Source organism: Hyperolius riggenbachi, chromosome 10 (assembly GCF_040937935.1).
Source record: "Hyperolius riggenbachi isolate aHypRig1 chromosome 10, aHypRig1.pri, whole genome shotgun sequence".
Classification (NCBI taxonomy): domain Eukaryota; kingdom Metazoa; phylum Chordata; class Amphibia; order Anura; family Hyperoliidae; genus Hyperolius; species Hyperolius riggenbachi.
This window is the reverse complement of record NC_090655.1, coordinates 148970639-148995031: the sequence shown is the minus strand read 5'-3', so window position 1 is coordinate 148995031 and position 24393 is coordinate 148970639.

Genomic DNA, 24393 nt, shown 5'->3' with positions numbered 1-24393 from the left:
TTATCAATCGAGCCGCATCAGCGGCTCGATTGATAAGGAACATCGCGGCCGCATCTACGCGTGTAGATGTGGCTTAAGGGTGGCAACTAATGATCCAATCTTTTTCATACAATCTTACCAAATCTATGTAGTAGAAAAGTAAACTGATGGAATATATTAATTGGATACTATAGGCAGTTCCCTTATATTAGATAGAAATGGTATGATTGGATGAAAAAGATCGGATCATTAGTGGCCACCTAAAGGTGGCCACACACGATACAATAAAATGATCCGATTTTAGAGTGATTCGATAAATAACATCGGATTTCCAGAGAAATCGAAAGCTTTTTTTTCATTCGAGCAAGAAATCCGATTGGATTTCCCGTTTTATTAATATATACACCCAAGCTACTTTCTCAGAGTTTCTAATAATTTTTATCATAATTGAGGAAAAATTGAACATACGTGTGTGGTACATTGGTCAGTTTTTTTAAATGTTACAATCAGTCAGAGAAATTGATTGCAATCCTTGAATTGAACAGATATTTAAAAAAAATGGTATGGTGTGTGGCCACCTTAAGAACCAGCCTGTGCTGACACAGCCGCTCCAACATGGCCCGAGTTTAATTCCAGCGAGTTGGCATATCTATTATTAGGTGGTGTGGCTTGCCAAATTGCTGCTGTAAGGTGGACAGGAGTGCAGAGGCAGTATCTGAGTGGCGGAAAAAATGTACCACCTCCAGGGCATCTTGCAGCTGGTCATTTATCCCCTGGTGGGTGCGCAGGAAGCACTGCACCACAAGATTTAGCACGTGGGCCAAGCAGGGGTTTGCTGGAGGTTTCCCTGCTGCACTGCGGCCACCAGTATGAGTAGCTGACACCAAAAAGACCCAGACAGGTGTGTATAGATAGATAGATAGATAGATAGATTTTATTGATTTATTTTTGCAGCTATTGCAATGACCCGGGCAGTGTGAAGGCAGACTTTAGCAGTGACTAAGTCAGGAGGACAAAGCGGACGGTTAGTGCGGCAGCACAGAAGAACCATGGGAACTCACTGATAGTACCACAGTTTGATAGTGCTGCCCAAAAAATTATATGCATCCGTGGACCCGGGCAGTGTGAAGGCAGACTTTAGTACCTAAACACAAGATACAACATGTTTTCCGGGGTCTGAGGCACATACAGATGGTCCCGATCATCATCATCATCATCATCAGCAAACTCTTCTTCTGACCCCCCACCACCTCTACCACCGCAACATTCCCAGACACAGACCCCTCATCATCCTCTACATAAACTTGGGATGCTGGCCCGAGCCTAACCTCCTCCTCCACATCAGGCCCCATCATCTCCTCAACGGCAGCCCTCAATTGCCCAGACGCCGGACCGAGGGACACAACGCTCTCCTCCAGAGAGGGCTGCTGACCACTGGCTGCTGGGGTGGATGTCATAACTTGCGTGGGGCATTGGCTGTTGCTGCTGTTGGGAGTGCTGCTCACAGCAGAGGTCTGTGAAAAACTCATGATGGGCTCACGAAATGTGGTGAACGAACTGCAGTGGCAGTCTGACTGTCTGTAAATAGTAACTGAAGCAAATCACTGGCTAACTAGCTGAATAATACCAGTAAGCAGTGAGCACAGTACAACGTAAGTGAAGGGTATCACTGGGTAATGAGATAATTAATACCAGTGAGCACAGTACAACGTAAGTCAAGGGTATCACTGGGTAATGAGATGATTAATACCAGTGAGCAGTGAACACAGTAGTACAACCTAAGTGAAGGGTATCACTGGGTAATGAGATGATTAATACCAGTGAGCAGTGAACACAGTACTACAACGTAAGCGAAGGGTTTCACTGGGTAAGGAGATGATTAAGTAGTACAACCTACGTGAAGGTTAGCTGAGCTTTTATGAGGTAGTGAATGCTATTATGGATATTGGGAATGCTGTAGATGTGATATACTTGGACTTTGCAAAGGCCTTCGACACTGTTCCCCACAAAAGACTGGTGCAAAAGTTGAGGATGCAAGGACTGGGGAAGAGTCTGTGTGCATGGATAGGGAACTGGCTAATGGACAGAAAACAAAGATTTGTGGTCAATGGATCGTACTCAAAATGGGAGACTGTTAGCAGTGGGGTACCACAGGGGTCTGTTCTGGGTCCAGTGCTCTTCAATTTATTTATTAATGACCTAGTAGATGCAGTAGTGAGCAATGTTGCTATTTTTGCAGATGACACAAAATTGTGCAGAATCATCAACTCTCAGGAAGATAGTGTCATATTGCAACAGGATCTGGATAGGATGGCTATATGGGCACATACAGTACATGGCAGATGAAATTCAATGTTGAAAAATGTAAAGTCATGCATTTTAGTCGTACCAATGGTCTAGCACCATACACAATAAATGGGATACAGTTTGGGGACATCAAACTTTGAGAAGGACTTAGGAGTACTCATCGACAACAAGTTAAATAATCGCACTCAATGCCAAGCCACCGCAGCTAAAGCTAACACAATTTTGGGATGCATTAAAAGGGAAATAAAAACTCGAGATGCTAGCATAATGTTGCCCCTGTTTAATAATGGCCCATACTCACGAGGGACTTTTGTCGCCTCAACACGCGGCGCGCGCGTGTTGCGGCGACAGGTCGCCCGTGAGTATGGGCCGTCGCACGCGCGCGCACCCCGAACTGTCGCCCGCCGCTCTTGTCGCCATGCGATTGAAAGTTTCAATCGCATGGCAACAGTCGCCGCCGCACCTCCGCCGCAACTGTCGCTAGTCCGCGTGAGTACGCGGACTAGCGACAGCAACCTCCATAGAGGTGAATGAAGCTTCCGGCGGGGGGAGGAGGAACGTCGGCGACAGCTTCCGTCTCGCCGCTGGTCCCTCTTCCGCGTGTGTACGCGGAGGGACCTGGAGAGAAGCTGTCGCCGGCCTGTCGCTAGCACGCTCACGTGTGCTGGCGACAGGCCACTTCTGCAGCCCGTGAGTACTCTCTAGTGAGGCCACATCTGGAATATGGAATTCAGTTCTGGGCACCACATTATAAAAAAGATATTGCAGTTTTAGAGCAGGTGCAGAGACGAGCAACAAAATTGATACGTGGGATGGAAGGTCTCTTACCTAGAAAGGTTAGATAAACTGGGTTTATTTAGTCTAGAGAAAAGACACCTTAGAGGGGATCTAATTAACATGTATAAATACATCAGAGGGCAATATAATAGCTTGGCGGATGAGTTTTTTGTCCCTAGGCCTTCTCAAAGGACTAGAGGACATGATCTGCGCATGGAGGAAAAACGTTTTAGCCATTTTTTTTAGGAAAGGGTTCTTTACAGTAAGAGTAATTAAGATGTGGAATGCATTGCCACAGGAAGTCGTTATGGCAAACTATACCTGCATTTAAAGGGGGCTTAGATGCTTTACTTGCGTTGAAAGACATCCATGGCTACAATTACTAGGTAATGCCTAATGATGTTGATCCAGGGATTTTATCTGATTGCCATCTGGAGTCAGGAAGGAATTTTTCCCTTTTGGGGCTAATTGGACCATGCCTTGTAAGGGTTTTTTCGCCTTCCTCAGGATCACCAGGGATATGTGAGGGAGCAGGCTGGTGTTGTACTTTATACTGGTTGAACTCGATGGACGTATGTCTTTTTTCAACCAAAATAACTATGTAACTATGTATCACTGGGTAATGAGATGATTAATACCAGTGAGCAGTGAACACAGTACAACGTAAGTGAAGGGAATCACTGGGTAATGAGATGATTAATACCAGTGAGCAGTAAACACAGTAGTACAACCTACGTGAAGGGTATCACTGGGTAATGAGATGATTAATACCAGTGAGCAGTGAACACAGTAGTACAACCTAAGTGAAGGGTATCACTGGGTAATGAGATGATTAATACCAGTGAGCAGTGAACACAGTACAACCTAAGTGAAGGGAATCACTGGGTAATGAGATGATTAATACCAGTGAGCAGTGAACACAGTAGTACAACCTAAGTGAAGGGTATCACTGGGTAATGAGATGATTAATACCAGTGAGCAGTGAACACAGTAGTACAACCTACGTGAAGGGTATCACTGGGTAATAAGATGATTAATACCAGTGAGCAGTGAACACAGTAGTACAACCTAAGTGAAGGGTATCACTGAGTACTAAGATGATTAACCTCCTGAGCGATAATCCCGAGCTGAGCTTCGGGGTATGTCGCGCAGGAGGAGTTCTCAGGCCCTGGTGGGCCGATTTGCATAATTTTTTTTGGGTACACGCAGCAAGCACTTTGTTAGCTGCGTGTAACTTCCGATCGCTGCCACTCGCCACCGATCCGCCGCTACCCGCCGTGCCGCGCAGCCCCCCCCTCCCCGACCCCTTGCGCAGCCTGGCCAATCAGTGCCAGGCAGCACTGAGGGGTGGATCGGAACTCCCTCTGACGTCACGACGTCATCCCGCCCGGTCGCCATGGCGACCGGGGAAGCCCAGCAGGAAATCTCGTTCTGAACGGGATTTCCTGCTTACTCTGATCGCCGAAGGCGATCTGAGTGGGTGGGGGGATGCCGCTGCGCTGCGGCTATCATGTAGCGAGCCCTGGGCTCGCTACATGATTTAAAAAATTTTTAAACAATAGTGCTGCGCCACCTCCTGGGCGATATAATTGTATCGCCCAGAGGGTTAATACCAGTGAGCAGTGAAAACAGTAGTACAACCTAAGTGAAGGGTATCACTGGGTAATGAGATGATTAATACCAGTGAGCAGTGAACACAATACAACCTAAGTGAAGGGTATCACTGGGTAATGAGATGATTAATACCAGTGAGCAGTGAACACAGTAGTACAACCTAAGTGAAGGGTATCACTGGGTAATGAGATGAATAATACCAGTGAGTACAGTACACAATGTCACTTACTAAATAAACTGCACTGGCAGTGTGACTGTCTGTAAGTAGTAGCTGAAGTGTATGACTGGCTAGCTGAATACAAGTGAGCAGTACACTCTGACACTGCCTGCCTGCCTGCACTACACACACTAATCACCACCAGTACACTCTGACTACACTGACTACAGCAATGACTCACTGCCTACCTAACTAAATACAACTGACAACTACAGTATAACACCACTGTTAGCAGTTAAAACGCTGGGTTTTCACACACAAAACGCTCTTGCTTTAGCTACAATGGCCTGGAGATCCTCTCAGTGCCACAGTCTAGCAAGGACGGAGCTTTCCATCATGGCCAAACAGGAGGGGTGGGCATAGCCTCCCCTCCTATGATTGGTTGCTAGGAGGGGAGGCTGGCTGGGATCCTCTGATTGGCCAGGGAAGTAACTTCGGCCCATTTCTACGCATTTCCGGTAACCACGGCTTCTGCGCCGGATTTCACGAGCGTGAATGCGATCGAATGTACGCATTCACGGTCTGCCGAAGCGGATTTTAGTGATTGAAAATTGGTCCATGACGACGAATACCCGTGGCGGATAGCTTAAAAATGGTCGTGAAATCACGGCAACTCGTGATCACGACCTGTCGGTGAGCACCACTGCTAGACTGTGGCATGCTGGAGGGGGATTCATGGCAAAAGTCCCACCAAAAATTACGGAGTTGACGCAAAGTCAGGTTTTAATCCTTAAAGGACAGAAATCACATTATGCACAGCTCTGGGTGTCAGTGGGCTGTGGAGTGTCACACACAGAGAAATGCTATAGTACTATCAGAATACAGTGAAATAATAATGCACAGGAGTGGTCCTGTGTCTGCAAGTTAATGTAGCAACAGCATTGGTGTGCACACAGCTCTAGGTGTCCGTGGACTTTGGAGTGTCGCACACAAAAAAAACACAGGAGATCGATGTGCTAGCCCTCAAAAGGGCTGTTTGGGGTGCTTTCACAGCAATTAAAGAACAAGAACACAGGCTTAGCTAACGCTTTTCCTACCTATCTGCAGCAAGTCTGGCCCTGCTCTCACTAACAGTCAGCAGCCATCAGAGAATTAATCCAATATGGCCTCTGCAACTGCTTTTTGATAGGGGGTGGGAGGTCCAGGAGGGAATGCTAGTTGATTGGCAGCCAAGTGTCTGCTGACTGTGAGGTAAGGGGCCAAATTTTTGCTCCATGATGATGTATAAGGGGCGGGTTGAACACTGCATATGTTCACAGAGAACACGAACAGCGGAAATTTGCCGGATACTGTCCGCCGGCGAGCCATTCGGCCATCTCTAGTGTGGACTAGGGAATGAGCACGGGATAGTTTTGGCAACCACAGGTTGCCTTGTTTTCGTTCCAGTTGCAGGGTCCTGATACTATGGAGCATGAGGAAAGGAAACTGGGTGGGCCTTCTGTTCCAGGCCCTGTCCAGTTCTGACTTTGGAAGCAGCCAGGCCAGGAGATAAGAGTGCTCTGTGAAGGGGGCGTGGTGTCCAGAGTATGCAGCAGGTGAGCCAGCTAGCAGGATGTGTGCTTGCTGTAGACAAGGACTGCTGGTGTTTTTGCTTGGCCCAAAGAGAAGATTAACCAAAGCTGGATTGTTCTGAAACAATGGACTTTCCATGGACTGAGGACTTCATTTTTCACCAGGCTGAAGTAAGCCAATTGCATTTAAGTTTTGTTTGCAGAGGAGAAAGCACATTTTTCATTTGTTTATTACAGAGTCCCTAATAAACTGAATTTTCATATGCTCAACTGTCTCCTGCGTGCTAGCTGTGGTCCCAGGGCTACCCACAACGTCACAGTATAAAGATTTGGCAACCCTTAAAGTGTACCAGAGACAAGAAGCGTCTCTGGTACAATAGAGAAGCGTCTCTGGTACAATACTTACCTGGGGCTTCCTTAACCCCCCCCCCCCGTTAAGACTGCTTGTCACTTGCCGTCTCCCTGGGTGACTCTAGTCACTCACAATTGTCCCGAAAGCCTGGACAAGTTGTGCTCCGTCGCGCATGCACGGCCTGGTCAGGCGCGCTCGCCCGCCTTAACTGGGCTTAAAGAGAAACTCCAACCAAGAATTGAACTTTATCCCAATCAGTAGCTGATACCCCCTTTTACATGAGAAATATGATTTTCACAAACAGACCATCAGGGGGCGCTGTATGACTGATTTTGTGCTGAAACCCCTCCCACAAGAAGCTCTGAGTACCGCGGTACTCTGGGCAAACTGCTACAATGTAGCAATGTTCACAGACAGGAAATGGCTGTTTACAGCTGTCTGTAACAGCCAGAACAGCTAGAAACCGCTACATAACCTGCCCACAGTAACAATGTCACCATGTAATACATGTCAGAATGTGAATCTGGGAGAGGAAAGATTTTACAATGAGCAAACACTGACTAAATCATTTATACATAATTATGATAAAAAATGAAGCATTTTTTTTACTACATTATTTTCACTGGAGTTCCTCTTTAAGGTAGCCATACACTGGTCGATTTGCCATTAGATCGACCAACTGACAGATCCCTATCTGATCGAATCTGATCAGAGAGGGATCGTATGGCTGCCTTTACTGCAAACAGATTGTGAATCGATTTCAGCCTGAAACCGATCACAATCTGTTGAGCTGCTCCTGCCGCCTGTCCCCCCGTATACATTACCTGAAGCTGGCTCCGGGTCCTCTTCTCCGCGCTGCACCGCATCCCGCACCGCACCGCATCCCAGTGTACACTGTGTCACTCCGTGACCAGGAAGTTCAAATAGAGCGCCCTCTATTTGAACTTCCTGGTCACTGGAGTGACACAGGAAGTTAATGTACGCTGGGATGGAGCAGGAACAGAGCGGTGCAGCGCGGAGAAGATGCCCGGGAGCCAGCTTCTGGGCAAACTGCCACAATGTAACAATGTTCACAGACAGGAAATGGCTGTTTAAATCTGTCTGTAACAGCCAGAGCAGCTAGAAACAGCTACATAACTTGCCCACAGTAACAATGTCACCATGTAATACATGTCAGAATGTGAATCTGGGAGAGGAAAGATTTTACAATGAGCAAACACTGACTAAATCATTTATACATAATTATTGTAAAAATGAAGCACTTTTTTTATTAAATTATTTTCACTGGAGTTCCTCTTTAAGGAAGCCCCAGATGAGTATGGAACCTGAGACTCTTCTTGTCTCAAGTTCACTTGAAGAGAATGTTGCAATATTAAAGGTTTTCTAAGATTTACTTAGTTTGGATTATTATGTTGACATCTTCCTCAGCGCTTTACAGACTGTATAGTTTTCACACTAACTGTCTCTTCGAGTAACTAATCCCCACTAGTCATATGCTCATTAAAGTCTAAAGACAATTTTGAGATGCTTTGTTTTTGGGATGTGGGAAGAACCTGTAGTGCTCAGAGGAAACCCACACAAACACAGGGAGAACATACAAACTCTGTGGAGATAGTGTCCTGGGCCAGATTCGATATGGGTACCCAGCACTGCAAGGAAACAATGCTAACCACCACTATACCATGACTTTCGCATACCTAAAGCACTAATGAATAATATAACCATGTCTCCTTTATTCATTCTTAGAAAAAAGGCAATAATAATATACCCTTTAACCTGATGTTTGTTTGTTCCATTACATTCAGATACAATACAATACAATAATACAACACAATAACATTTCTATAGCGCTTTTCTCCCATTGGACTCAAAGCGCTTAGGCTCTCTCAGATTCAGTAATAGGTAGTAGGATGAAGTATTCACACAACAAAAGTTATATTTCTGCAAATGCCAAACTGAACAGATGGGTTTAAACGCGTCCAGGGATGGAGCTGTCCTGATCTGTTGAGGTAAGGAGTTCCAAAATGTAGGGGCAGCATGACAGAAGGCTCTGGGACCAAAAGTTTCCAAGTGAACTCTGGGTAGGACTAGATTATTAGAACCTGTGGATCTGAGAATGCGGGGATTGCTACGCAGTAGCAACATTACTTTCATGTATCCAGGGCCCAGATTATTCAGTGATTTAAATGTCAGTAGGCCGATCTTGAATAGGACCCTCCATTCTATAGGTAGCCAGTGAAGGGAGTGCAGGACTGGCGTTATGTGGCAGTGACGGGGTTGGTTGGTTGGTTGGTTAGCAGTCTGGCAGCAGTATTCTGTATCAGCTGTAGGCGGTACAAGCCCTTTTTTGGAAGGCCAGTGTAAAGAGCATTGCAGTAGTCCAGTTGGGAGGTAATGAAGGCATGAACTAAAGTTGGTAGATCTTCTTGGGGGATGAGGTGCTTGATTTTTGCGATGTTCTTAAAGGACTTTGAGGCGAATCTACTAAAAAAAGTTATTTACCTTATTGCAATAGCTGACCTCAGACCAGACGATCGGCGCCTCCCTTGTCATTTTCAGACTCTCTCTTATCTAAATCCACGCTTCATTACACGACCCGACCCTCCCTCGGGTCGCCTTATCTGATGGCGATTAGAATCGCCGCTTTAAAATTCAAATGCCTTCGTAGGTTCGCATAGCCGCTGTTGCGGCTGCGCAGGTTTCCAGCCCTGTCTGCGGGCCGTCCTAGCTCCGTGCACGCTGAACTACGTCATGTGGGCGTCCCCACATGCCTAAGTTGTCGGGAGGGTCGGATCGTGTAATGAAGCGTGGATTTAGATAAGAGAGAGTCTGAAAATGACAAGGAAGGCGCCGATCGTCTGGTCTGAGGTCAGCTATTGCAATAAGGTAAATAACTTTTTTTTGTAGATTCGCCTCGTAAGTCCTTTAAGGTAAAATAGGATGATTTCACCACAGCAGAGATGTGAGTTCTGAAGTTTAAATCCCCATCAATTAGAACTCCCAGGCTACGCACATGATCAGAGCAGCGTAGATCCGTGCCTCTTATTATCATTGGTGATGACTGCTAGTTGTTTTGTTGTCATGCGTTGCCCTCCGATCAGAAGGACTTCAGTTTTGTCTGCATTTAGTTTCAGCCAGTTGTCATTCATCCATTGCTGTAGTTCACGTAAGCAGGCGTTTATAGTTAGTTGGGTCTGTCACACCAGGCTTGAAGGAAAGATATAGTTGGGTGTCGTCCGCATAGCAGTGGTATGTCAGACCATGTTTTTGGATTCGTTTTCCAAGCGGCAACATGTAAATTGTGAAAAGCAGGGGGGAGAGGATTGAGCCCTGGGGCACCCCATACTTAAGTGGTACAGGGGTGGACAGGAAGGGCCCCATAGACACTTATTGGGTTCTGCCACTCAAGAAGGATTGGAACCACTGAAGAACTATGCCATCAGTGCCGCAGTATTCCTGTAGCCTGTTTATCAAGCTGTCATGGTCAACTGTATCAAAGGCTGCAGAAAGGTGTAGCAGTATGAGGATGGAGCACTCTCCTCTGTCTCTTGCCATGAGCAGGTAGTTGCATATTTGGATGAGGGCAGTTTCAGTGCTGTGGTGTTTCCTGAAGCCAGACTGGAATGGGTCATAACTGTTGCTTTGTAGGATTTTGGCTTCTAGATGGAGGTATACAGCTTTTTCTATTAGCTTACCCAGAAAGGGAAGGTCTGTAGCTGGTCATTGCATCTGGGTCCAGGGAGGGTTTTTTGAGGAGAGGCCTGATGATTGCTTCCTTCAGTAAAGCAGGAAATATCCCTGATTGTAAGGAACAGTTAACAATTTTGAGGAATACCGGTACAAACATGTCGGAGCTGTTCAACATGAACTGTGTTGGGCCAGGATCCAGGGCACAGGTAGTTAGGCGGAGGTGAAGGAGGATGCTTGATGTGACTTCTTCATTAATTTCTTTGAAGTTTGACCAAGGTGTTACATTGTCTCTGCTAATGGTCTTCAGCACTATATTAGGCTCAGATGCTGCAGAAGTTGGATGGCGGACCTTATAGCGGAGACTTTGTCTGTAAAGAAATGGGCAAATTGGTCACAGCAGATTGGCAGACATTGACACCCACATTTTAGGTGAAAAGTGTGGGGCAGCCTATCTGCAGGTGAAATACCATGGGTGACGTGTGCAAAGACCCTCAGGTGACGTGTGTTAGATCCTGCTGCAGAAGGTATAGCTATCTGTCCTTGCTGCGGCTTGCATCCTCTAGTGTCCTCAGCCAGGGCTGGATTTACCATAAGGCACTATATAAAACAGAAAGGACCGGCACCGCTGTCTTGTATCAAAGCTCTTTTAATAGCACCAAAGTGGCAGCAGTGACAGACTGCTGTTTCGGTTTACACCTTTATCAAACTGCTCAAAGCCTTTGAGCAGTTTGATAAAGGTGTAAACCGAAACAGCAGTCTGTCACTGCTGCCACTTTGGTGCTATTAAAAGAGCTTTGATACAAGACAGCGGTGCCGGTCCTTTCTGTTTTATCTGGACTGCACTTCCCAGGAGGCACTGGGGAGAGACCTTGGGCACGCTGCATACTCTTTTTTGGAAACGGTGCTCCCTCTCTTTTGTTTATGTCCATAAGGCACTATAGGCATGTGCCTACAGGTGCCTGACGATGGAAAGGCGGCTCAATCCCCTCCCCTAGTGCCTCTCTCCTTCCTTATGCAGAGTCTCGAGTTCATAATGAGGTAACTCACCCAGCTCTCAACATTCCACTGATGAGATCGCCCTTCAGTAGGGGGCATCTCTAGCTGAGTGTACCTCTGACTACCTAATGCTAAGGGACACCTGTATCTACCTATGATGGGTAAGGGAAGTAAGATAGAACTGACATCTGGGCCAGCCAGCACACTTGTGGTGAGCTTCAGTGGGGGTTTGTAGATTCATGGAGCGTGAAGTCTAAGGTGCCAGGACATCTTTGCCTATGATGTAAATCCAGGCCCGTCCTCAGCAGCTTCTGAACTCACTGCTAGAGCTCCAGGTTCACTGTCATGTGACTGCAGCTCTGGTGGCCAGTTGAGAAGCTGCACGGGACAATAGAGGATGCAAGTTGGAGCAAAGACAGGTAGCAATACATGCTAAAGCATGCTTCAATGTGCACTCGGTGGGGTGCCACTACTCCAGTGCTCGATCTGCATGGAGGGATGACAGCAGCACATGGGGGGTGGTTTGTCAAATTGGCAGGTCAATGCTTTTAGCCTATACTGTAGGCCGTGTGCGTTCGTGCAAATGCATATGCATTCTATTCTTCCTGTGAGGGTAAATAATTTATACTGTTGAATTCTGTTATTAGCTAAACAAAAATATACACACCAGAGTTTTGAAACTGAAGCACAGTTGGCTGTTCTCTTGCATCTGGAAGTGGCCCAGCACTGACACTCCTCTCTGGCACCTGCAGCAGATTCCTGTGTCAATGTCAGTGCCAGATTAAGGCCAAACAGGGCCCCACACAAGATCACAGCTGTAAGTTTCCCTGCTTTAATCATGTGTTGAGTTATGCACATGAAACTTTATAGTCAAGTGAGCCTGTAAGTCTACTCTACTTTATGCAGACCATTTCATAGAAGGTATAAAGCAATATCTGCAGAAACTGAATGTGTGATGTCTGATGAAGCTTGAACTATTGACTCTGATTCAGCTGACAAACTTGCGATGAAGCTATGGCAATGCTGCAGTGAATGGAGCTTTGCACTGTGTGATTCTACCATGAAAATATGGCACTATGCAACAATCTGTTAAAATAATCTATCCTCGTGGTACACACACCTCACTGGCTGTACTACATTCATTTTTGTGCAATTTTAATGGCATTGAATGATATGTGCCACAGAGTTTTGAACCCCAGCATGCTTTTATCTCCCCCCCCCCCCCCCTGTCCCCCGATTCATAACTCCTAGCCTCTTTACCTGGCCTACCTCTAACCGATTTTCCCTCAGCATGACCAACACAGTCCTTTGCCCTTTACTGTTAACCCACACCAATTGCACGTACACACTCACACACTCACACACTCACACACTCTCACACTCTCACACTCTCACACTCTCACACTCTCTCTCACACTCTCTCTCACTCTCTCTCTCTCACACTCTCTCTCTCACACTCTCTCTCACTCTCTCTCTCTCTCTCACTCTCACACTCTCTCTCACACTCTCACACTCTCTCTCACACTCTCTCACACTCTCTCTCTGTCTCTCTCTCTCTCTCTCTCTCTCTCTCTCTCTCTCTTCTCTCTCGCACACTCGTGCTCTCTCTCTCTCTCACACACTCGCTCTCTCTCTCTCTCTCTCTCTCTCTCTCTCACACTCTCTCTCTCACACACTCACATTCACTCACTTACTCTACTTCCTGTCAGCGGCGTTGGAGACCTAGAAGACGGAGGCATGCAGAGCTCCGTTGCCGCCTGGAATCAGGAAGAGCTGAGTCCCCCTCCCCGCTGCTGTGTGCCCGCTGCTCCCCCTCCAGGCTAGCTACACTGGGGGCACCTATAGACCTAGCTACCTATACTGGGGGATACCTTTACCTGACTAACCTATGCTGGAGGCACTATACTGCTATCTATCCTGGGGTGCACCTATAGCTGGCTACCTACACTGGGGACTTCTCTAGCTGGCTAACTAACTATACTAGTGGCACCTATTGTTGGCTACCTATACTGGGGACGCCTATAAGTGGCTACCTATACTTGGGGCACCTATAACTGGCTACCTATACTGGGGGGAATAAAACTTGGCTATACTGGCGGCTACCTATGCTGAAAGGTGTATACCTACTGGATGGCCATGCTCCTCATCACGCCAGCCACTACGCGTCATCATGCTGGCCGGCGTGATAGTCCTGAGCATGCGCAGTTCAAAGTCAGAAAACCATGCATGCACAGGACTGTCACGCTGGCCGGAATGATGACGTGGAGTGTGGCCGTCCAGGAAGTATACTGATGACTTTCAGCCTGAAAGTTGCCGGTAGCAGAGCCACCAGTGGGACCGGGAGAGCAATGTCTGTTTTTTGGGAGGGGGGTTCTAAAGTTATTTTTTTAGTTACGCCCCTGTTTAGAGGTAAGCATTTTAATTTTATTATTGGTTGAGCATGCATCGCTATAATTCAAGTTTGGAGTGCCTCCTACCCTCCAAATTTAGCCCTTTATGTTGTAGTGCGGGACATGTTGTTTCTAGTTCTTTGAACTTGTTATAATTTAAGTAGACCTCAGTTATTTGGACTGAGTTTTAGGTAAAAGGCTTGTTCGCAGAGTATACCTTTTTAAATAGAGGTTTTCGTGATGCAGGCAGAAGCATTTCAGTGTCTGCTTGAAGCAGATGATACAAGCAGATACTGAGAAGATGTTCCTAGTCCAAGGTCTTAGGCCTACACTGCCCCAGACAAATGGGCTATGGGAACAATCAACATGGGCCATATTTATAAACATAACATTCCTGCAACTAGGGCATAATATATTCTAGAATATTAATCGAGTAGTTGTGTGTCCTGACATCACAAGGGGTCTAAGCCAATAGTCGGTTCTGGGGGAGGGCTCAGATGAGGTCACATTTAACTCTTTCCTAGTCAGTATTAAAGGGCCGGATGGGCCAGCGGAGCACTCTCTTACTCTAACTTTCATGTTCTCCATCTACTGACTTCTACTGACTGGAACCATAATTATTTCCTTTCTTTATGTAAGCTGATATAATGTATGCTGTATATACCTAGTTAGATGTAACTTAGAATAGAAAGAAGATGACCTGATTACCTTCAACAGGAAGGTGATCGAGAGCTTGTAACGCAAAGGGGCAAAAGAAGAATCTGCTTGGCTAAGATATGACGAACTGTATCTGTATATCTGTGTATTGAATAAACTCCTTGTACTTTGAAGACAACTGAGAACGGTCTATCTCCAATAATGCTTGCTGTGTGAGAGTCAAGTTATCTCACAGTCTGTGAGGTGCAAATCTAAGAAGTTACTGGTGTCGAAGCAAAAAGGTGAATTATATCAGAACTCTAACAACTTATTTCTGGAGCGAGACCCACCCGACTCAGAGACCTAACAACCCAAGTGAGGACGAGATTTCCTCACTGGCGATTACACTGTGGTTGCTGAATCTTGCAACCCTTGTTTGTGAGTATTACTCATTCCTTTACTGTAACACAAGGCTTGTTTCATGCCCACCTTAAACAAGCATGCAGCATATCCAGTCAAACTTTTGTCAAACACCTGGTCTGCATGTCTGTTCAAGGCCCGTCCACTAGCTTGCCCTGGCGGGGTCGGGCAGCTAGCTCTCGCCTGCCTGGTCCCCACTGCATGGGTCACTGTCGCTGTCTTTATCACCACTGTATCATCACTACCCATCCACTATCAGTAGCAGCTCTATTGGACTTACTGTTGCATCGGGACTGTTTCACCTGAAAGCACATCTATATCACTACTGCATTTCTGTACTTGTATCATTGTTAACTGTGTGTTTGCGCAACTGTCCTCTGTCCTCATACTATGTCTATGCCATGTGTACCACAACCAATTCCGAGTATAGCTCTGCTGTACTTGGCGAAATAAAGTGATTCTGATTCTGTTCAGGGTCTATGGCTAAAAGTATTAGAGCAGCAGGGCAGCCAGGCAATTTGCATTGCTTAGAAATAAATAAATATTATAGCCTTCATATTACTTTCATTTCAGGTGTCCTGATGTCTTCAAAGGTAGTTTTCAGATCATAACCTTGTTGCCAAGAACATCAAAAATAAAAAAAATCTAAATAGTAACATAAAGCCTAAAGCTAAGTGACACACTACATTCCACTCAAGCCTTTCTTTAGGCTGTGAAGAGAAGGATGGGTGGGTGAAGTCTGAAGAAAAATACGCCCCTAAACTAAAGCTTGAAGGGCCAAAAAACAGCTTCTTGGTGGAGGTGATTCTAGAGCCGGACAGCATTATTTCCCTGCATTTTTCGTCACATTTTGTTTTTTAAGAACAAAAAAGACCTGAACCAATTCACTTTTTCTACTACATTTTTCCTAGTTGATAAGTTTCATCATCTGTTTAAAATAACTTTTCAGCACTCTGTATTTTTTAAAAAGTACCAAAAAATAGGTGAAAAAAAGTACTGACAGACTTATACTGAGTATTTTCTTGCTTGCTGGTGGCTTAACCTTCCTGGCGGTAACCCCGCCAGGCAGCGCTGAGGGGTGGATCGGGACTCCCTTAAACATCACGACGTCCATGACGTCTGTGACGTCATTTCGCCCCGTTGCCATGAGGCCCTCCAGGAAATCCCGTTCTTTGAAGAGGGTAGGGGGATGCCGCTGCACAGCTGCTATCATGTAGCCAGCCCTAGGCTCGCTACATGATTTAAAAAAAAAAAAAAAAAAAAAGACTGCGCTGCCCACTGGCGGTTTTTAATAGACCGCCAGGAGGGTTAAAGGGCATTTTATATCATATTACCTCTGTGAAAAAGTGAACTGCATCATGCCTTATTGCTGCAATTTCTTCTCTTGTAGTTTAAATAGCGTGGGACCACATTATCAGTGACTTAACCACATTGTGACTGCATTTTGACCACTAATAGACTGGTACCCCACTGTATGGTCCTTAGTGAGTTTTTGCCACACCAATTGTATATTTTGCTGTCAACTCCACAATTATTTTCTGGGAGAAGCATCACTATCCCTTTCTCCCCCCTCCTCCGACCACCTGATCAATAACTACAGTCACCCACCTGTATCCTCAGTGACTGGATATCAAGCTGCTGCAAGCAGTCAAAAGGGGGTGCAGATTAAAGAAGTTACTGGATACCGGACGAGTAGAAAGTTCAGTGTGGAGGTAATCATAAATCATTAGGGGTTTGAAAGTTCTGAGATTGCAGTAGACTTCCTGTACCCCTCTGTTTGCGCTCCTGCCAGAGTGACTTTGAGACCAATAATGAGAAGTAGACAGGCAAGATGGCTGTATGTTGGAGGAAGGCAGAAAAGTTCACTTGGGCCTGCAGAAGAGCATCGCTGTTAGTCACCAGTAGAGATGGCCCGAATAGTTAGCCGGCGAGCAGTATTCTGCGATTATCAGGTATTAGTGCGGGTGGCGAGCACTTGGCGCTATTCGGCCCGCCCCCATACAGCATCATCATCCTATACAATATCTCAGCGCACATCTATTATTATGAATACATCAGTCCATAAATTGCATAAACGATTTCGCCTTCAGTATCTTGCTATCAATGGTAATCTCTTCAGGTCCACCACCAGATACACCCTTATAAAAGACACACTCACCAGACGTCTCTGACCACTGTTAGACTGGTCAGAGAGAGCATGAATCCAGGAGCCTTGGTGCTTCAGGGTCCTGGCACAGGTGATCCCCTTCAGATATTACATGTCTTTCGTTCCTCCTTAATAATAGATTACCTCAAAAAACATCCTCTCATAGCGTGATACAGTATAAAAATATAACATTTTATTTAAAAAATGCACTCACATGGTCCTTGGCATCATATGCACATAGAGTTTTTATGGCGGGCTCTCCCCCGCTGCCTATGCTGGGCTGATGATCGTCTCCCGTCCTAAGAATTTCTCCCCGGGATTCGCCGCATACATCAGGCAGGGCCCGCCGTGCACATCCACTGCTAACTTCCTAGTATCTCCAGTCTCCGCCCTATCGATTTCGTCACTGCCTCGTGACTCATCAGGGGCACGGAGACTGGATAGCATACCAGGAACTATATTCCGTAGCAACACTAGTGATTGGTCAGCCGCCGTTCGCCGTCACTCCCACGGCCACTCCCACGCTTCATCGTGATTGGTATATCAGCCCTCATGCTTCAGCCGCACCCCTTCCGATTCCGCACAGGGATTAGCTGTTTCTATCATCCATAACGCTTAGCCGCGCCCCTACCATCACTATATCTAATCCTCCGCATCACTGTCTGTTTAGCCCAGACCTACCCGTCTCTCACTTTGGCTACTATTCCTTCATCCCTGCATAGGCTTAGAGGGACAGCCCACTTACAATAACGTTCATTGCAGGCCTATAGACAGACATTATCAATCCCTATCCACAATCATTTATACATCACTGTTATCACTTCTATTGTTCCAAACTCTTCTATTTTTACCATTATATTTATCTACCTTTGCATACATGTTGTATTTATACATTGCAATGATCTCCAATATTATAGGTCACACCATTTTCCATCTACCTCTAATCAGTTATTAGCAATCCCCAGCACCCCCCATACAAAAACAGCATATGCATTATCCCCAATTTTCAATTATCCGCAATGAAACAATTCAAATCCAATTCTATATTGTGACCCCCAGGTTGTAAACACCCCATGCTATAGATCCACCTTGTTTCTCTTCTTGACACCTGTCTTACTTTGTGACAACCCCTCCAACTGTATTTAACTTTTTCCAGTCCACAGAAAAATAGCTCCCCAGGATCACATTTATGTTGAACCCTAAAATGCTCCGACACACTATGTCCCCTGAATCCCCTCCTTATATTTCTGATGTGCTCCTGGACCCTTGTTTTCAGTGATCTGGTGGTTCATCACTGAAAACAAGGGTCCAGGAGCACATCAGAAATATAAGGAGGGGATTCAGGGGACATAGTGTGTTGGAGCATTTTAGGGTTCAACATAAATGTGATCCTGGGGAGCTATTTTTCTGTGGACTGGAAAAAGTTAAATACAGTTGGAGGGGTTGTCACAAAGTAAGACAGGTGTCAAGAAGAGAAACAAGGTGGATCTATAGCATGGGGTGTTTACAACCTGGGGGTCACAATATAGAATTGGATTTGAATTGTTTCATTGCGGATAATTGAAAATTGGGGATAATGCATATGCTGTTTTTGTATGGGGGGTGCTGGGGATTGCTAATAACTGATTAGAGGTAGATGGAAAATGGTGTGACCTATAATATTGGAGATCATTGCAATGTATAAATACAACATGTATGCAAAGGTAGATAAATATAATGGTAAAAATAGAAGAGTTTGGAACAATAGAAGTGATAACCGTGATGTATAAATGATTGTGGATAGGGATTGATAATGTCTGTCTATAGGCCTGCAATGAACGTTATTGTAAGTGGGCTGTCCCTCTAAGCCTATGCAGGGATGAAGGAATAGTAGCCAAAGTGAGAGACGGGTAGGTCTGGGCTAAACAGACAGCGATGCGGAGGACTAGATATAGTGATGGTAGGGGCGCGGCTAAGCGTTATGGATGATAGAAACCGCTAATCCCTGTGCGGAATCGGGAGGGGTGCGGCCGAAGCATGAGGGCTGATATACCAATCACGATGAAGCGTGGGAGTGGCCGTGGGAGTGACGGCGAACGGCGGCTGACCAATCACTAGTGTTGCTACGGAATATAGTTCCTGGTATGCTATCCAGTCTCCGTGCCCCTGATGAGTCACGAGGCAGTAACGAAATCGATAGGGCGGAGACTGGAGATACTAGGAAGTAAGCAGTGGATGTGCACGGCGGGCCCTGCCTGATGTATGCGGCGAATCCCAGGGAGAAATTCTTAGGACGGGAGACGATCATCAGCCCAGCATAGGCAGCGGGGGAGAGCCCGCCATAAAAACTCTATGTGCATATGATGCCAAGGACCATGTGAGTGGATTTTTTAAATACAATTTTATATTTTTATACTGTATCACGCTATGAGAGGCTGTTTTTTTGAGGTAATCTATTAATGAGGAAGAAGGAAAGACATGTAATATCTGAAGGGGATCACCTGTGCCAGGACCCTGAAGCACCAAGGCTCCTGGATTCATGCTCTCTCTGACCAGTTTAACAGTGGTCAGAGACGTCTGGTGAGTGTGTCTTTTATAAGGGTGTATCTGGTGGTGGACCTGAAGAGATTACCATTGATAGCAAGATACTGAAGGTGAAATCGTTTATGCAATTTATGGACTGATGTATTCATAATAATAGATGTGCGCTGAGATATTGTATTGGATTTAAGAACGGTGTGGCCTAAACCTGATTGAAGCGCACTCTGTTAAGCATGTTTTAGTTTTTAATTGGATGTATACTGGAGCGCTTAGATACTGATTAACGAAGCATCATCATCCTGTAGCAAAGCAAAAGAGGCACCCAATATATATAAAACACTTTAAAATCAATAAAATAAAGAAGGTTGAGGTGTCTTACCTCATAGACGACAAACTCACTTAATTAAGAAAGTTTAATGGATAATAAAGCACAGGCAACTCGTTTCATGGGACTATGCCCACTTCCTCAGGCCAATCAAAAGTGCCAGAGCCGTCTATATGCCAGACTCGAGGCGCCCGAGTCTGGCATATAGACGGCTCTGGCAACTTTTTACTGTTTTGTGTTTGAACTGTTGCGTATCTCGTTGTGACACTATGCAGCCCACTGACAACCAGAGCGGTAATACACTACTGCTTTTGTTGTTGCCACATTCAGTTGCAGGCATAGTAGCACCTCCACTGCATTACTCTTCGCTTGTAGGTATGGCCCAGCCTTGGAGAACTCATGGAGAAGCACATGATCAGTTTGATCAGCTGATAGATTTGTAAGGCTCTGATTTGCTGGTCATGTGTTAAACCAGGAAGTCATCACAGCAAATCAGAGGCTTACAAATCTATCAGCTGATCAAACTGATCATGTGCTTCTCCATGGGTTCTCCAAGGCTGGGCCATCTCTATTCACTTGTTGCAGGCACAGTACCCCAATTAAAAAAAGACAGGCAGAGGCATGCCACCCAAGTGTCCTCGAGGTTGTGCTGCTGTGATTTCCTGCAGCCCTAGAAGAATGCACAGTGTTCAGAGGGCACGTACCCTCAACCCCCAAAATGTACAGTGTAGGGGCAAGGGTCCATATGACCACTGATACTTGGTCTGCAAAACATGGTCAGGGCAGGAATAAGCACATACACTGCGCATTGGGTCAACCTGTTGATGGCTGCCAAGCATGGAATACATGGCTGTGCAGCGGAGTTGGTGACACTGCAGGCAGCCCTGCTGCCACCTCCTCTTCTCCTCCTACTCCTCCTCCATCCTCTTCACTATCTTCCTTGACTGAGTCTACAACTACTACTACACCCGCTCCCCCCTCCAGGTCCCCCCCCCCCCCCAAGGTAGAACGGTGTCACGCCATCCTGGCCATGACTTGCCTGCAAGCCCAGAGTCACACTGGACCAGCACTCCTGGCTACTCTGAACAAACAGGTGGATCTTTGGCTGACCCCGCACCAACTGGAGATCGGGAAAGTTGTGTGTGACAATGGAAGCAATTTGTTGGTTGCATTGAGGTTGGGCAAGTTAACACATGTGCCTGGTTCATGTGTTGAATCTCATTATACAACCATTTGTGTGTAAGTACCCAGGCTTACAGGACATCCTCCAGCAGTCCAGGAGGGTTTGTGGCAATTTCAGGCATTCCTACACGACCATGGCATGCTTTTCAGATATTCAGCGGGAAAATAACCTGCCAGTAAGGCGATTGATTTGTGACAGCCCGACTCACTGGAATTCAATGCTCCTTATGTTTGACCGTCTGCTCCAACAAGAAAAAGCCATCAACCATTATCTCTACAAGTATGGTGGTAGGACAGTCCATGGGGATCTGGGGATTTTTTTGTCGTTTTCATTGGAGCCTCATGGGCAATGCCTGCAGGCTCATGCGTCCGTTTGAGGAGGTGATAAACCTGGTGAGTCGGAATGAAGGAACCATCAGCGACCTGAACCCATACGCGTTCTTAATGGAGCGCGCCCTGCGAAGAGTGCTGGATCAGGCTGTAGAGGAGCGTAACCAAGAAGAGGAAAAGCTGTGGGAAGCATCAACACCACCACAACCAGGCTTGTAGTCAACACCTGCTGTACCTGCAACAACACAGAGGGAGGAGTTGTTTGAGTTAGAGGAGTCGGAGGAGGAAGGTGGCTTTGAGGAGGAGGTGGAAGACCAAATGCAGCAAGGCTCCCAGGGGTCTTGCGGTCACCCTTCGGGTACCCGTGGTCTTGTACGTGGCTGGGGGGAGGAGGAGACCTTGTGTGACCTCAGTGATGAAGAGGAAGGGGGGCTGGCTAGCTTGGCATCCAACCTTGTCAAAGTGGGGTCATTCATGCTGTCCTGCTTGTTAAAGGACCCCGTATAAAAAAGCTGCAGGAGAAGCACTTGTACTGGGTGGCAACACTACTGGACCCTCTGTATAAGCAAAAAGTGGTGGAACTTTTACCAAATACAACTCAGTTAGATAGGATGCACAATTTCCACAACACGCTGCGAAGTATGCTATACACTGCTATCAACGGTGATGTCACAGCACAACGGCAAAGAGATGCCCGAAATCCACCTCTTCCTCTCACGGCCACGCCGGCAAGGACAGCACAGTCTTTGGATGTTATGGTGATGTCGAACATGCAAAGTGTTTGTTTTGTATTTTATTTTTTTTATCCTCCGCAATGGCCAAAGCCCTTCGGGATCCAGCCTCCGAGAATGTCTCGACCGCCAGGTAGCGGACTACCTGGTTTTAACTGCCGATCTCAACACTCTGAGGAGTGATGAACCCCTGGACTATTGGGTGCGTAAGCTTGACCTGTGGCCTGAGCTTTCTCAATTTGCCATCAAACTTCTCTCTTGCCCCGCCTCAAGCGCCCTGTCAGAGAGGACCTTCAGCGCAGCATGAGGAATTGTCACTGAGAAGCGCAGTCGATTAGGTCAGATAATTGTGGATTACCTTAACTTTATAAATATGAATGAGTCATGGATCCCGGCGGGCTACTACCTACCCAAAGACTTTTAAGTCAGTCCGCACCCAGCATCTCTGCATGCAGACTGTCTGACTGACTTCTCCACCACCACCAACAGTGTCCAGACCAGGACTCCACTTCACAGGTGCTATAGCAGCAGCCGCTAAAAAAAATATTTTTTTTCTGGCATGTATACATGCCTAATTTTTCTGGCCTATGGTGCTGAACTGTGGCTGCAAATAAAAAAAAGTCATGTACATGATGTCAATTCCCCTTCGTGATCGTTCATTGTCGTGGTGAGAGGCCTTGCGTATCACAATGAAGGAATTACCTATATGAGTGTGTTGGGGGCACACCCAGGAGGAGAAGGTTGCTGCTTCATTGTGGACAGACCAAATTTGATTGATCGGATGAATATGTTTTGGCAAAACCTTTGGTCACATTACGTGATCATTCAATAAAGCCTACTAGGCCAACACTGGGCCCACACTGCAGAACCACTTTTTTCTGGGTGGCCACTACACAAAGATTGCGGTCGAGAGGACTAACTTTTAAGTCCTGACAGTCTCAACTATTAACAACTCTTTGCGGTGTGTTAAATGCTGAGTTTAGTCTGTCAGAATTTGGTCTGTGTGAAGCGGGGATAACCCTTACATTACTATTCTGGACATTTTGAAGCAGCCCTTTTCCTCAAATGTGGGAATGTACTGTGATTTCTGCTCTTTAGGGTTTAAAACCCGACTTTCAGCATGGATCCCCCTCTATCATGCCCTTGTCCAGGCGTTAGAGCCTTTGAAACTAGTTTTCCATCACTTTTGTGGCCAGAAACAGTCTTTGTAGATTGTGAAATTCACCTGCCCATTGAAGTCTATGAAGGCTCACCCGGTTGGCACGAATCTTCATTCCCTTATAAACTATGCCAGTTGCCAAAGTTCTGTGCTGATGCTCTGCCGCTAATACTTTAAAGGAAACCTCAATCAAATAATGCTTCCCCATGATATACTTACCAGGGGCTTCCTCCAGCCCCTTGCAGCCGACAGGTCCCACGTAGCATATTAGCGCGCAGCCGCCGGACCGGGATCCCCACTGGTGCAGAGGACAAACTCGAGGTCGTCTCTAGTGCACCTGCGCGAGCACACCTGTCAATCAAGCCCACGTCCACAGTGTACTGCGCAGGCACAGAACTACTGCGCCTGTGCAAAACTGCATCAGCGGGGTCCCCCGGGCCGGTGGCTGTGAGCGGAGATGCTGTGTGGGACCTTTTGGCTGGAGGGGTGGTCAGGGTTAGGCACCACCAGGGTGTGTGGTGGTTACGGTTAGGCACCACAGGGTGGTTGTTTAGGCATCACCGGGGGGGCGGGTTTGCGGTTATGGGTTGGTTAGGGTTAGGCACCAACAGTGGGGTGGTTAGGGTTAGGCACCACCGGGGGGGGAGGGGGGGTTAGGTTTAGGCACCACCATGGGAGAGTTTTGTGTGGGAGTAGGGTTGGGCTAAACTATATTGTTGAATTATATATCTATTTTTAACGTTAATATCTTTTCGTTATCTCCCCTCTGTTTTAAAACCGTATTTATCGTTAACCAATTTAGTTAACAATGTATATTGTTACTGAGATTTCGTTATCCAGCCTTTTTTCCTGGCACCCTTTTTTCATGCACGCCTCAAGAACAATAAAGCCAAAAGCTTAGCATGACAGCCAGGCAACTGGCATTGTTTAAAAGGGAATGGAGATGGCAGCCTCCGTATCAATTTCATTACAAGTTCCCTTTAATCCAGCAGACTGATACTCCCCAGTACTTGTTAGCCACAGCTATCAGGGAAAAGTTTTGCAGACATGCAGATTTTTCCCAATCTAGCCTCAAGCTAGTACATACGGTAGTTGCAGTTAATGTTGCTTA